The following is a 14,734-nucleotide window of genomic DNA, read 5'->3' as shown; positions in this document are numbered from 1 at the left end:
GGAGGAAGCGGAGGAGGCAGGGCCCGGCGCCGCATAATCAGTCCGGCTTCGAGTTTCAGAGACGTAGGTTCAGAACCTGCTGGGGGCTGTGCCAGACACCGAGCTAGGCAGGGCTACGGGAGCCCGCGGCCGGTGCCCCCCCATGAATCGGAAATGAGCATTGGTCTTCACCCAAGCCTTGACGGCGGCACATGAGATGATAGCTGGGATTTGCTTCACAAGGGGTGGACTATACCGATGACTCGGGATTGGGTTTGTGTTGGTAATCGTTAAAATTCAGGGATGGGTACGGGGTGGGGGGGGTCCTTTTTACTGTGTTCTCCACTCTTCTCTTTGCTTGAAAATTTCCGTAATAAAAGTGCTGAAAAGTAAAAATGGAGAAGAGAGCCAGCTGTTAATCTCCCCATATGGATTCTGCCCTTAAAGGATTGACAAGCCTTTTCTCTGTCGCACTCCAATAATAATTAGAATAGTTGTTTTCTGAGGAGCCGTTTTGTGGCCCCTGGAAAATCCTGTCACGGAATCAGCTGCGGCATCAACATGCATCCGTTGATGGAGCTCAGTCCCAGGCTGCTGTCCAGGTGGCTTCTGGATTTGGGGGATTATCTGTGGATCAAGTCTAATCCCAGGCTGTCTGCCCCCACTGGTCCCCAGCAGCTTCAGGCTTCCCGTCCCCAATCTTGGTGAACTGGACGCATTCACCCATTCAGCAAGTATTCTGGAGGGCCAGCTTCTCGCCAGGGGCTCTGCAAGCTGCAGGGGCAGGTGTAGGGGAAACACGCCTCTACCCTCCAGCTCATGACCAACCATTTTATTGTTGCCCTGAGGAGGCGGGTGGGGGCTGCTCCGTGGAGAACAGCCTGCCTCCACTAGAGAGGTTCTTGGTTACCACAGACATAGGAGAATGAGGTTTTTAGAAGGAAGCAGAAATCAAATTCTGAAATCAAATGCAATCAAACCAGACGCCAGATAGTTGGTTATCGGGTCACAGCTGCATTCAGTCAGAGGCGCCGTCCTGGCCCTGCCAAGGAAAATGTGATGTGGGGGTTTTCTCTGGGGTTATTCATACCAGCCTTCCCGGTAATTTGCTCCTCCTCCAGGGTCACCACCAGACGTTTCAGCCCAGAGCCACACGTGTCTGGAGCACCCACATGGCCAGGCTCTGTATTGGGGGCTGGACACCAAAGTGACGTGACTTGCTCTCCCTGGTTTTCCCCAGCCCAGAGAGAAGGCTCGGCCCAGCCACAGGCCTCTTTAAGGTCCTGTAGTCAGTATGGAAGAGCATCCACAGTGTGGGGAATGGGGACTCGGAGAGGACCTCCCAGGGCAGAGGAGAGTCAAAGGGAGTTCCAAAGGATGAACTGAAGTTAGCCAGGCCACGGAAGGGGAGGGTGGAAGGCATTCCAGGCAGAGGGATCTGCTAGAGGTAAAGAAAAAAACAAAACAAAACAAAATGCTGGCATGGTATGTGCTGAAGACTAAGGCACTTCTGGCATTTACTAGAAAATCAAGCAGGGTCAGCTGATGGAGGGTCTTGTGTGCCATTTAAGGCATTTGGATCTTATCCTTTGGCTGGAGCAGCCCTGGACGAAGGGTCTTACTCCGTGACCTGGTCAGGTGACCTTTGGGAACTTCACGCGGCAGCACGGTGGAGGATGGATGTTTTATTTGAGAGAGGGGGTAGGGGTCCAGACTGGAGTCAGGGAGATAGATAGGAGGCTTTTGTGGGTAATCCAGGCCTGAGCTGATAAGGGCCTGCCGGAACTTGGCAGTGATAGCGGCAATTGAAGAGGCCACACAGATGGGAGAAACATTTAGGAAGTAAATGGCCGGAAGGGATGGGATGGGGAGACAGTAGAGGGTGATGCCAAGGTTTTTAACTGGGGTGGTTGGGTGAATGGTGACGCCTTTAGATAGGGAACCTACAGGAACAGGTCTGGGTGAGCAGCAGCAGAAGAAGGAGGGGATGAAGTTCAGAGAGATTAATAGGTTAGAGGTGATCATGGACTGCTCAAGGGGGTACCCAGTAAGCAGTGGGGTGGCCTGGCAATCAGTGCAGGAAAGTCTCCCACCCTCACTTTCCAGGTCCAACAGATGACCAAGTCCCAGGACTCTCTCCGCCTTCCAGATTTCTCTTCTGACCTTTCTGGTCCTGGGGCCAGGCTGGCTTCATGGGTGTCTCCCCTGTACAGCTACACAGGGCCCCATGCCTGGTTGAATGCTCTGCTGTCACTCTCTTGAAATTCTGAATAATTTTCGGACAGGGAATTCTGCATTTTATTTTTGTACCGGGTCCCATACATTATGCAGCTGGTCCTGCCCATCGCTGTAGTTAAAGGGCCCTGTTATCCCCCATAGTGGGCCTTTTAACAGTATCCTGTTTCCCAATCTCCAAGCCCTCTCCTTACTCTCTCATCCTCTGCAATGTGATCTCTTTAAGCCTAGATCTGAGCACAGAGCCCACCTGCTCTGCTCAAAAACCCTCGATGACACCTACACACTGATAAAGTCCAAATTCCTTAGTGGAACACCGAGATCCTCCTCGTTTCTGGCCAATTGGCCATAACCCACCTCTAACCTTGTTTCTCTCCTTCCTTTCCACTCCCTCCCCCCACCCAGGCTCTAGTTGCTGCCCGTTTCCTAAACTTGCCCAGCATTTTACTGCCTCCACCCTTTCTACAGGACTGCGATGCCTCCGTTCCTTTGTATAGGAATCTTTCACCTTCATGCACAGCTCCAAAGCTATGGTTGCACCTCTAAGAAACTACCCCTTAATCCCCAGCCTGTTAATCAGTTGCCCTCCTGGGGGTTCTCACCTTTGTGTGGTTTCTCCCTCCCCTAACCTGATACGTGAGTGTTTTCTGTCCCACCATTAACCTGCGGCCTCCCAGACCACACTCAGGATTTATCCCACCATCTATGACTCCATCATAACATCCAGCACATGGAGGAGCTCGATCAATGTGGCAGAATGGAATTTAGTGCTTGCTGAAACTTGCAGCTAGCTTTTTAGGAGGCACCTGGGAAGAAAGTTGGCCACAGTATATACATCACAGCTTTAGACTCTAGGTAAGGAGGCGAGGTACGAAGCTGTGGACACACAGTCACTAGGATCAGGAACTGGATTTCATCGGCCACAGGCCTAGGAGGAAGAAGAGGGTGTCTGAGATTGGAATTCTTTTTTTTTTTTTTTAAGTTTATTTATTTATTTTGAGCGAGTCAGAGACGGCAGGAGTGGGGGAGGGGCAGAGAGAGGGAGAGGGAGAGTCCCACCCAGGCTCTGCACTGGCAGTGCATAGCCTGACACAAGGGCTCGAACTCACAAAACTGTAAGATCATGACCTGAGCCGAAACCAAGAGTCAGACGCTTAACCAACTAAGCCACCCAGGTGCCACTGAGATTGGAATTGTGCAAATAATCATGCCTGTCCCCCTGCTGCTTCGAATGGGGGTGATGGGTTCAGGGAAAAAAAGCAAAATTTAAATTAACATTGTGAATCCATGAGTTGGGACCTTATTCCATTCCTAATTCTCTTCCCCCTGCCAGTTATACTCAGAGGAAGACAGAAGGTTTTTTAGGTTTCTTGATGCTCGTTTGACCAGTCAGTCATCCTAACCCTCAGGCCCTGGTTTGTCATTGTGATCTGGGATTCTTACCCTTTGGAGGGTCCTGGATGCCCCTTTTAAAAAAGTTGTGGGCCTACAGCATTCAGCTTCCAACGTCAGGGAGTTTCATGGACTTGGGAACTCCTGTGTCTGTCTCTGCTCACCACAGCCTCAGTGGGGGCTTCTGGGATTCCTCCCCAGCCCTGCTTCCCCATCGTAAGGTGGAGCCAGATGGCCTCTAGGGATGGATCAGAGAATGCCCAAAAATGCCAGGGAGGGGCCCAGGGCAACCCTAAGGCCAGCCCAAGGGACCTCTCAGAAGGATGAATTTTGCCCCCCTTTTCATTTATTTGTTTCTGATTATGCAGGTAGCAAGCACATGCTCATTGTGGAAAATCGATGTGCTTTTTTCCTTCTTTCTTTTTAATGTTTATTCATTTGTAGAGAGAGAGTGTGTGTAGGGGTGGAGAGAGAGAAACTCTCAAGCAGGCTTCGTGCCCCACATGGATGTTCCATGCAGAGCTTGATTTGAGGCTTGATCCCATGACCAGGAGGTCATGACCAGAGCTGAAATCAAGAGTCTGATGCTTAACTGACTGAGCCACCCAGGCACCCCTTTTTTTCCTTCTTAATAAGAACACTGCTTTCTCAGGCTTATGATCCCAAATCAAGGCTGCTAGCCAGGTCTGGACCTTAGACTTGCTTCCCACCATCTTGGATAAAGGAAAGAGCACTGGACTAGGAGTCAAAGATCTGGATTCCCATCCAATCTCTTTTGTGACCAGCTTTTATTCTTGAGTTAATATTTGTCGAATGCCTTTCGTGTGTACAGGTGTTTTTCTCCCCATGGCCCTCTACCGCCCTTGCCCCCAGGGTCTTGGAATGGAGTAAATATGATGCTTCCTCATGGGTACAGACAGCATTGCTGTGTGACTGTTGAGAATCACTCACCCTTAGAGCCATGGTTTCCTCTTCTATAAAATAGGGACATAGAGACATTAGTGTCTATTTGCTAATGGTGACTGATGATGATACAATGTACATAAAGCTGTATTGCATGATGCAAGCATAAGATATTTCTACGGCTGTTGTTGCTAATAATATCCATCAACAAAACATTTGCTCAATTACTTGGTCAAATTCTGATGCACTGGTACCTTCAGTTTCCTCTTCCATAAAATGGGAGTGAAGATGGGACTTAGCTCATAGGTTACTGTCAGGATTCAGTGAGTTAATACATGTAAAGTATTTAGAACAGTTCCTGGTACCTATTGAGAACTCCACAAATAGTAGCTAGTTGAACAGACTGTAGTATTTGTTCCAGCCAAGAAAAGACTTTTCTAACGGCACAGGAAAAAAAGATGGGGGTAAGCATGGCAGGGAAGAGGTAGTGACTTGCTATCTGATTCAGCTGGCAATCAAAGAAACCTATGAACTTGTTCTTCTGAAAGTCTACTGAGTCCAGGGAGATATTTAAGAGTAAAAATCCCCAGGCCCACTTACAGTAAGGTAGGAGAGACCAGAAGCTGTCCACATAATAATAAGTGTGAAATTGGGTGGTTTCTGGTTTTTTTTTTTTAAAGCTTATTTATTTTGAGAGAGGAGAGAGAGAGAGAGAGAGAGAGAGAGAGAGAGAGAGAGAGAGAGAAAATGAGTGCACAGGAAGGGCAGAGAATGAGAGGGAGAGAGAGAGAATCCCAAGCAGGCTCTGCATTGTCAGTGTGGAGCCCAACGTGGGGCTCGAATCCATGAACTGTGAGGTCATGACCTGAGCCGAAACCAAGAGTTGGATGCTTAACCCACCGAACCTCCCAGGCACCCCTGGGTGGTTTTGATGCTGAGAGATGAAGACATTTTACAGAAAGAGGTCACTAAAGCCTGGAGTATTAGAGCAGGTGAGCCTAGGAGAGTTTAGATATGATAAAATAACCCCTCCAATTCTAAGAGCAAGGACTTTGGAGTGACACCCTGAAGTTCAAGTCCCAGTCTGCCTCTTACTAGTTGTGTGACTTTGGGCAAGTTACTTCACCCTCTAGGCCACAATTCTCTTATTCAGGAAAAAAAATAAAAGCGGCGTGTTGGGGGGGTAATAATAGTACCTACCTCATAGGGCTGATGAGAAGATTAAATAAAGTATCTACAAAAAGCCCATCTCGGCCTGCCTGGAGCATGGTGAGGGCTCCATGTGAGCCATTATTTTTCTTTATGAAAAATGAGGAGCAGCACGGAGGCACAGAATCTTGGCAGTAAGGAATTATTCTACCTTGAAATTTTCCAGAAAGGGAGCTTACTGCCTCAGGAGATATTTTTGAATGAGGCTAAAAAAGGAAATAAGCATATTCTGGGATCTTATGAGATGCCAGGGATGTCCTGAGCACTTCACTTATTCTTACAACCACCCTATGATGTAAGCTCCATTGCCTCCATTTTACAGTTGACCCAGGTCGCATGGCTGAAGCCGACTTCCCTGTATCTTCCGTCCTTTGCTTCTGGAGAAGTACACGGTATAAGTTTGAAATATTTGAAGAAAATCATCTTGTCCTTTCCCCACCATCTCTTTTCTAAGACAACAGTCCTCATTCCTCACAATAACTGTTTTCCAGACTCCTAGAAGACTTTTTGTTTATTTGCCAAAACTCTTTACTTGTGATCCCTGAATGACACCAGGATTCAGCAGAGAACATCCATTTACTCAAAGTTCCTGGGTTCTAAAAAAAAAAAAAAAAAAAAAAAAAATCCCTGGACATAATTAGAGAAGGGAAGAGGTGAGAGCAAACACCTAAAAGCAAAGAGAAGAAGTTGTTCCCCCTCCACTGAGGAGACATAGGCTATGCCTGAGGGGTGGGAGAGGGATTTTATCCCCCAGGTCCAGCCTTACCCCACTTCCTATTCTGCTGTTCATGTCTGGTCTTGATAATGTGGGGGCATTTTTGAATGCTATAGGAAGTGGGATGGGGTGGGAAGAGGTTAGAAGGAGCAAGTTTATGGTCTCCCCAGCTTCACTCTAGAGATTCTAGACAGAAAGATAAATGGCTGCTGCAAACTGGTTTTTGGTTTTGGAATTTTTTTTTTCCTAGTGGAGAGTGTGTGCCCAAGAGTGAGGCTTATTTTACCTCCACAGTAAGACCCTGGGGGCAAGCAGGATGGGAGAAACCACCCTTACTTGAAATGTTAACGGCTTCTGTGTAGAGTTCTGCTTGGCTCCTGGTTCCCCCTCCTCTCTCTCCCTCCCTCTCCCTTTCCCCCCTCCCTGTGTTTGTGTGGTGAGGTGTTTAAAGACGTTTCCCAGACTCCAGTCTTTTTCCACCTTCATGGATTTTGTAATATCTGAATACTACCTCCTCTGTCGTTCCTGAAATTGACTTTACAGAGACTCATTAAAAACCGAACCCAAACAAAACGAAACAAAAACCACCTTATTCTGTCTTAAGAGGATCTGGAGTTTAATAATCTAATTCTATTTTTGTAGTAGAAATAAAAATATATAACAATTCAAAACTTTTTTAACGTTTATTCATTTTTGAGAGACAGAGACAGAGCATGAGTGGGGGGAGGGGCAGAGAGAGAGAGAGAGAGAGAGAGAGAGAATCTGAAGCAGGCTCCAGGCTCTGAGCTGTCAGCACAGAACCTGACGCAGGTCTCGAACCCAAGGACTGTGAGATCATGACCTGAGCCAAAGTCAGACACTTAACCGACTGAGCCACCCAGGCGCCCCCAAATATATGACAATTCAAATGGGAGGTTCTCATCTGTGTGCTGCCTGCAGTCATGCACCTCTCTTGCCCGGTGCTTGGGGAAACAGTGATTGGGTTCTCAACCAGCATCAGGCCTAGGCTCTGGAAATGGCCACCATGGAGCCTTGAACACATGGTGGGAAATTCTGAGCTACAGTATCTTCTTGAGTCAAGTTGGGATAATTAATAAGTCGCAAAGTAGAAACAAAATAATAGACATGAAAGTGCCTTGTAAAGGGCTTCGGATGTTCCTTTTCATCAGTAATTTCCTTGCTCTTGGGAGAAGTGGGGTCAGGAATCCTATCTCCCCTGGCCCAGAACTAGTGGAAAACATTCCCACACCTTAAGCATTCAGAGCGAGGCCTTTATCCAAGGTTCTACCTGAGCTCTGCCACCTGACCTACTGTGGGACACCGAGAGAGCCACTTTCCCTCTCTGTGCATCTGTTTCCTGGCCTCCAAAGCGGGATTAGTTTTGGCAGCTCTTCTCAAACCTAAAGTGCATAAAACCACAAGAGTCTGTTGAAATGCAAATTATCATTGTAGGGCCTGAGATTCTGCATTTCCAACCAGCTCCCAGGGGATGCTGGTGCTACTGGTCCACAGACCACACTTTGAGTAGTAAAGTGCTATACTTCTTACCCCTTAGAGGTGTTGAACGGCTTAAATTAGACAATACATCCTAACCATTTAGCCTGGTGCTTACTTCAGGAACTTCTCCAATAGATAGAACTTCTCCAATAGCTATTGTCAATATTATAGTGATTAGTGTATATGGGGGGTGGGGTGGGTTGAGAGGCAACCCCAGATAGAGCAGAGAATGATGAGTCTTCTTGCATCTGTGGGGTTTGGAAAGAGCAAGGTACCAGGAGTCAGGAGACCCAGGTTCGAGTCCTAGCTTATAACTCCTGCCATAGCTGTGTGAGTTTTGGCAAATCTCTTGACCTTTCTGAGCCTTGGTTTTCCCCTCCACAAAAGGGAAGGGGAGTTGAATTAGATGGTGTCTAAGGATTCTCTTAGCTTTCAATCAAAATGTGAGACCAGTAATCCCTTCTCTACCCCACCACCAAAAGACACTGCTAACAGGCCTGACTTTGGCCATAACCTTGAGCTGCCTGTGTGGCAGGGATGGGCCTGCTCTGAGCTTGCCTTGATTACAAGGAAGATGAACAACTAAAGAGCTAAGCCTGGTGCCCTTGGCGTTCCTCGAGCCTTGGGTGACATCACCCCCCGGAAACCTCCATTCCTCAGCTGGCTCGTCTGAAGTTCTATTAGGCAGGAATGATTTGCAGCCTAAGTGGGAACGAGTTTGCTGTGTGCCCAGAAAAAGGATGTAAAAGGAGGCATTTTTGACATTTTATCCCACTGCTTCACCGCACTAGAGGCAAAGATGATTCACGGCCAAACTCCTTGTAAACATATATCACACCTGGCAGATGCCAGCCCTTACAAATGTCCCTCCAGACTCTGGACTTGAGACCCAGGCAGCTAGACCCTGCAAGAAACTTGCTTCTTGGTGGAAGAAATGGGCACCCAGCAACCTAGTCCCCTAGTGAGAACAGGCCAGCCAACATGCATGAATCCATGGCCTCAAGCACCTTGCCAGTGCTGCCCCAGACAGCCCACAATCTGTGCTGAGACCTCGCTCTGAGAAAACATCTATTGAGCATCTGCTGCATGCCTCTGGCTAGGCAAGTTCACCTGAATAACTTATTTAACCTGTGCATTACATCCTAGTGAAGGAGAATACAGATAGGAGCACCCTGGTTCAGAGAGGGTAAATAACTTGTTTAAGGTCACCCAGCAAGGCATTCAAGTATCATCCCCTGAGCAAAGCCCATCAGGTTGAGCTGACCCCTCCCTTCTCTTTCCTCTGTTACAAACTTGCATCAGAGCCCCTGTCCTTCATGGTTACACTTGATTATTTAGGTCTCTCTCTCGCTCTGACCAAGAAGGAGTCAGCCCCTAAGGCCCTTGCAGCCATAGTCCCTAGCCTGTTCCTTAGCCAACCCTAGCAGGACACTTTGCCCAATGAATACGTGAAATGAGGTGTGGTCCTAGCACCCTACTGCTGAGTGGGGAAGGTAGGAGAAGCTCAAGACTTCATTCCTGAAGTTAGGAGCTTACTGACGTCAGTCGTTATGGACCTGACCCATGAAAGAGAAAGACAGTCCACAAGTGAGGCTGGGCTTGGTTATAGATTCAAGGGGCAGGTGAAATCAGAGGGAGGGGAGATGGTCGAGGGCCCAAGCAGTCAGAGCAGGCCAAGGAAAGGTGTAAGAAGGGAAAACAGGGGAGGATTTACTCAGGCAGAGGGGAGAAAGGCTCTGTGGCTGAGGGAGACAGAATGGGAGGCAGCACAGGAGTGGGATAAGGAGGCAGAGATCTCCAGAGAGATCACCCCCGTGGGGGGCAGGGAGGTTCTGGGTGGGACCCGAGAGAAGGTGGGGGAGGTCAGGTCTAGGAAATCACACCTGCTTCAAGCAATCGGGCATTATGTATATAGAGTCTGAAATGTTTATTACCCTTTGACCTAGTAACGCCACTTCTGGGAAATGATCTTAAGGAAAATCTCCAAAATCCGTGGGAGGTAAAGCTATATTCACAACAGTGTTCATCGCGGAGCTATTTATAAGAAGGTAAAAATGGAAGCAGCCAAAACATCTCTCATGAGAATGGCGAAGAAATTGGTATATCCAGCAGCCATTAAATGTGATGTTTTCAAAGCCTCTGAATAACATTCAGAATCAATTATGTTTAAATGTTAAGGGAAATGGCAGGTGACACATAATAACAATAGCTGCCTTTATTGAGTGCTATTTCCTAAAGCTAGTTCCTAGGTGCTTTCCTATTCAGCCTCATTTAATCAGTAAAACAACCCTGAGTGGGTGAGGTTACTCCCTTGGAATAGATTTGGAGACTGAGGCTCACCCAGGTAGGGGGTGGAAGCTCTGGGATCCGAGCCCTGGTCCCACTCCAGTGCCTGCTGACCACCACCTTATATGATGCAACCACATCTGGCAAGGAGACTGGGGCGAAATTTATCAAACGTTACAACTGTTCTTTTTCAGGGTGAGAGGCAGGGGAGGGGTGATCGCCCCTACTTTTGTGTTTTCCAAATTTTTCCTTGCGACGTTGTGATACTCTTTTTGTATCTCTTCCTAATTTTCAGATATTTATTCTGCTCATGATTCTGCAACTCATTTTTCCCCCCATTTGCCAGTCATTTCCCCCATTTTACAAGTCATGATCTTGTCATTTTGTCCTTTATTCTTTGGCGGGGGCAAGGGGTGGGCTCAGATGATTTCACGGTACAGATTTAGCATGGTTTATTTACCTGGGTCTCCTATTGAAGGACATCTTTCCCTGCAGCCCTTTGTACAGAGGGTTGCGTGTGTTTGTAACAGAGAAGAATGGGTTGAAAAAAAGAAGTATGTCCAAGTGGCTACATGTGTGGTTTTGGCAGATTGGCGTTCCTGATCCAGATTCAAGGACTGTCCTTGTTGGTAAGTGGCCTGCTGGAGTGAGTGGGTATATTTGAAGGATCAGTTTCTCTGGAGTCTTAAGTTTCCGGAAATAATATCCCTACACCCCACGCTCCCGCAGGGACAGCTCTATCAGCTGACCCTCCTTGGCAGGTGCAGGGCTTTTCTCTTTGGGGGAAGTTACAGATTAGGATCCCCACCCCCACCCCCACCCTTGATTCATATTGACAGGAAGGGAATTCTGTTTAGCTTTGGGCAAATCCTCTTTAGGAAGTCAGTTATTCCAGTGCCTGTGGGCCACCAGGATGCAGAACTGATTCTTTCATTCAATTCCACCAACTTCCCTGGAGGGTTTTTACAGCAAATGTAGTTTGAAAAACGGAAACCTTAGCCAATTCCTTTTACTGGCTGTGGAGCCTGCAGCCGGCTTTGTCAGGGCCCCGGGCTGTGTGCTTCATTCCTGCATTAAGGAAGGGGGGGGGGGGGGGGCTGGAGTTCGGAGATTTCAAACAACTCCAGCGTTCTGCTGTGATTCTTTGAGGCCTGTGTCTGCAGTACAGACACAGTACTGCATCCTACTAGCTGTGTGTTCCTGGGTGAATTATTAGCTTCCCTGAGCGTTAGTTTCTCATCTTTAAGATGGCGGTGGCGAGACCTACCCAATAGGATCGTGCAGATTAAATGAACTAACTGCCATGTGTTTGGCACCTAGCAAGCACAGTAGCTACGCCTGGCAGCTGAGCAGTGAGTCATGCTTCTAATCCTTAAGGATCCGAAGGATGGAAGAAACCCTTGGCACCCTTTAGCCCCAACCCCAGGGGGTTACCTGGGGCTGCTTAGGAGAGCTGGTCTTTGAGAACCTCTGGTCCGGGCAGGGAAGCCTCGTCATTCCTCGGCGAATGTGGTGGTACCCTGAGCCACTTAAGCTGAGAGCAAGAGCAATAACAACCAAACCGTTTCTAAAGGCATCTCTGAGACTAGTTAAGAGTCCAAACCCCTATAGATGCTGTCCGGCGAGCAGTTATTAATATACCACCTCTTCCTTCGTCTTTGAGTTGGCTTCACTACATCACTTCATCCTTAGCCTAGCAGCTAGCACATCAACCTAAAGCTCATGAGAGGAGAGGTTTAAAGATCTGGTCCCAGGTGCCTGGGTGGCTCGGTCGATTAAGCATCCGACTTCGGCTCAGGTCACGATCTCACGGTCCGTGAGTTGGAGCCCTGTGTCGGGCTCTGTGTGACAGCTCAGGGCCTGGAGCCTGCTTCAGATTCTGTGTCTCCTTCTCTCTCTGCCCTCCCCCCGCTGTGGTCTCCCTCTCTCTCTCTCCCCCTCATAAATAAATAACTGAAAAAAAAAAAAAAAGTCTGGTCTGAAATGTTTTATTAGAGAGTAAAAAAACTAAGTGGAACAAAAAGTCTGGCACTAATACTGTAGGAAAAGGAAAAACCCACTTACCGAGACTGGTGTGTGTGTTTAATTTTTTTTTTTTTAAGTTTATTTATTTTTGAGACAGAGAGAGACAGAGCATGAATGGGGGAGGGGCAGAGAGAGAGGGAGACACAGAATTGGAAACAGGCTCCAGGCTCTGAGCCATCAGCCCAGAGCCTGACGCGGGGCTCGAACTCACGGACTGTGAGATCGTGACCTGAGCTGAAGTCGGACGCTTAACCGACTGAGCCACCCAAGCGCCCCTGGTGTGTGTGTTTATATACTATAGACCTTTTTATATACTTCTGTACATTGTGCTGGTACAAAAGATTATCAGCTAACAGAAGTTATCAGCTAAGAGCAGTTCCTTCTGGGGAACACAGCGGGCTCTCCCTGCTTACTGTTTGCCTTTCTGACAATGAGTGCATCTTTTGAGAGAGGCAGTTGTTGTAGCGGTTAGAAATGAGGGGACACTGGAGTCAGACCGTCTTGTTTGGCTTCATACTCAGTTCGGTTCATCTGTGAAAGCAGGATGGCAAGAATCACAAAACCGACTCACAGAGATGTTCAGAGGGTTAAACAAGGAGATGCATATGTCTGGCATGATGCCTGGCATTCAGGAAGCACTCAGAAAAGGTTGGCTGTTATTATTACTTGGATAACGTGTGTGTATGGGTATCCTATGTATATACCGTAAATATTTATCTATATATGGTATGGCTTGGGCCCAAGGGCAGGGGTACTGTGAGGCTGCACATGCATTCCTGTGACATATACAGCCATAAAAACGGAAGTGAGAAAAGAAAAGGGAATGTCTGCTTGTTAACAGCCAGCTCTGAAAGCCCTTGTCCCATGTGATCTTCTGTATCTTCAAAAGTAGGGCAGTTAAAGGAAACGCTGATGTGGGAGAAGGTAAAATGTTAACAGGCCCAGCGCAGAGCCCACCCCCATCCTAACATTGGCCCGGGGGTTAGATGGTGAGAGAGCTGGACAAGTGACCTGGATTTGTCCTGTCTCTTGACCTAGGAGCTTCTGGGACAGGAAGGAATCGGAGCTGTCCAATTCATTCATTCATGCAATGGCTATTTAGTGGGGGCTTGCTATGTGACAGTCACAGCCCTAACACCAAGGATACAACAGTGGCCAGAGAAGACCCAAACACAACAGCAAACAGACAAAGGAAATCTCATAATCTGAGGGCTGCATTCTCCTGGAGGTAGGTGGTAGATAACTAAGCAAAATAAGTAAGACCTGTGGTATGTGGGATAGTGATAAATGCCATGGAAAAAATTTAGCCAAGAAGGGCTTTAGGGTTTATTGGGATGGTTGCAATTTTAGATAGAGAAGATCTCAGATGAGCAGATAAATTTTGAGTCAAGATCGGGAAGTGCAAGAGAGAGCCCTGAAACTATCCAGGCAGAGAAGAGCAAATTCAAAGACCTTGAGCTGGGACCCAGGAGAACAGCAAGGAGGGTTATGGGGCTGGAATGCAATAGTTGAGACCAGCGGGCCTCAGGGGGTGGGGGATTTTTGCCCCCCCCCCAAGTTGCCCCCAGGGGACAGTTGGCAGTTCTGAAGATGTTATTTATTGTCACAGCTTGTGTTTGGGCACTACTAGTGTCCCCGGATGCTGTCTGGCATCCTACAGTGCAGGCGACAGCCTCCCCTGCCGCCCCCCCCCCCCAAGAATTATCCAACCCCAACATCGCTAGTGCCAACTATGAGAAATGCTGGTCTAGACAAGTTGCAGGAGATCCTGTCCGAGAAATAAGAAGCAAAGGATCAGAGGATGGTGGTGGGGACGAGATCACCTAGAGCCCTACAGGCATATAAAGACTTGACTGAGCCAGATGGGAAGCCATTGGTTGTAGCTTAAACATAATGACAACATGTAGCCAGTGGTCGTTGATCTTCGTTCCAGGTGCTTGTTCCCTTTGGCTTCCTCCGTGTGGCCACACCTCAGGGGCTAGAAAGCGGAAGACAGGTAATCTCCTGTCATTAAGGGAGACTTGATCAGCATGTAAAAACCTGGTTTTGCTAGGAAGTTGTTAATCTTGATTATAAGAGAATAGCCCAGCCTTAGTTGCTAGGAACCCTGAGAAGGAAGTGAGCCTTCCTGCGGCTAGTGTGCAAGGCCGCTGTTGGGATGTAAACCTACCTTCTAAAATCTTTCATGTGCTGAGGTATGGGGGGAAGGGAGAAAGATTAACACCCCCCCCCCGCCCCCGCCCCCGGGTTGACACCTGGAAGATTCATGAAGGCCCTGCTGAGTGCTCACCGCTTGCAGGGAGCAGAAATGAGGGGGGTGAAGGAGCCTGTGGGGGGGGGGGAGGGAGTTTGGGCCAGGGGATGATGTACCCGCACCCTGCAACAGTCACAGGTGAGCGTGGGCACTGGCCGGAGGACTGGGCTCAACCCTGGGTGTGTGTGAGTGGCACAGGACAGGTGGCGTTTAGGCCTTGGAAGACCAAGGAGCCCAGG

Source organism: Panthera pardus, unplaced genomic scaffold (genome assembly GCF_024362965.1).
Source record: "Panthera pardus isolate Hobbes unplaced genomic scaffold, ASM2436296v1 HiC_scaffold_22, whole genome shotgun sequence".
In the NCBI taxonomy this organism is placed as follows: Eukaryota; Metazoa; Chordata; class Mammalia; order Carnivora; family Felidae; genus Panthera; species Panthera pardus.
This window is presented reverse-complemented; position numbering follows the sequence as displayed.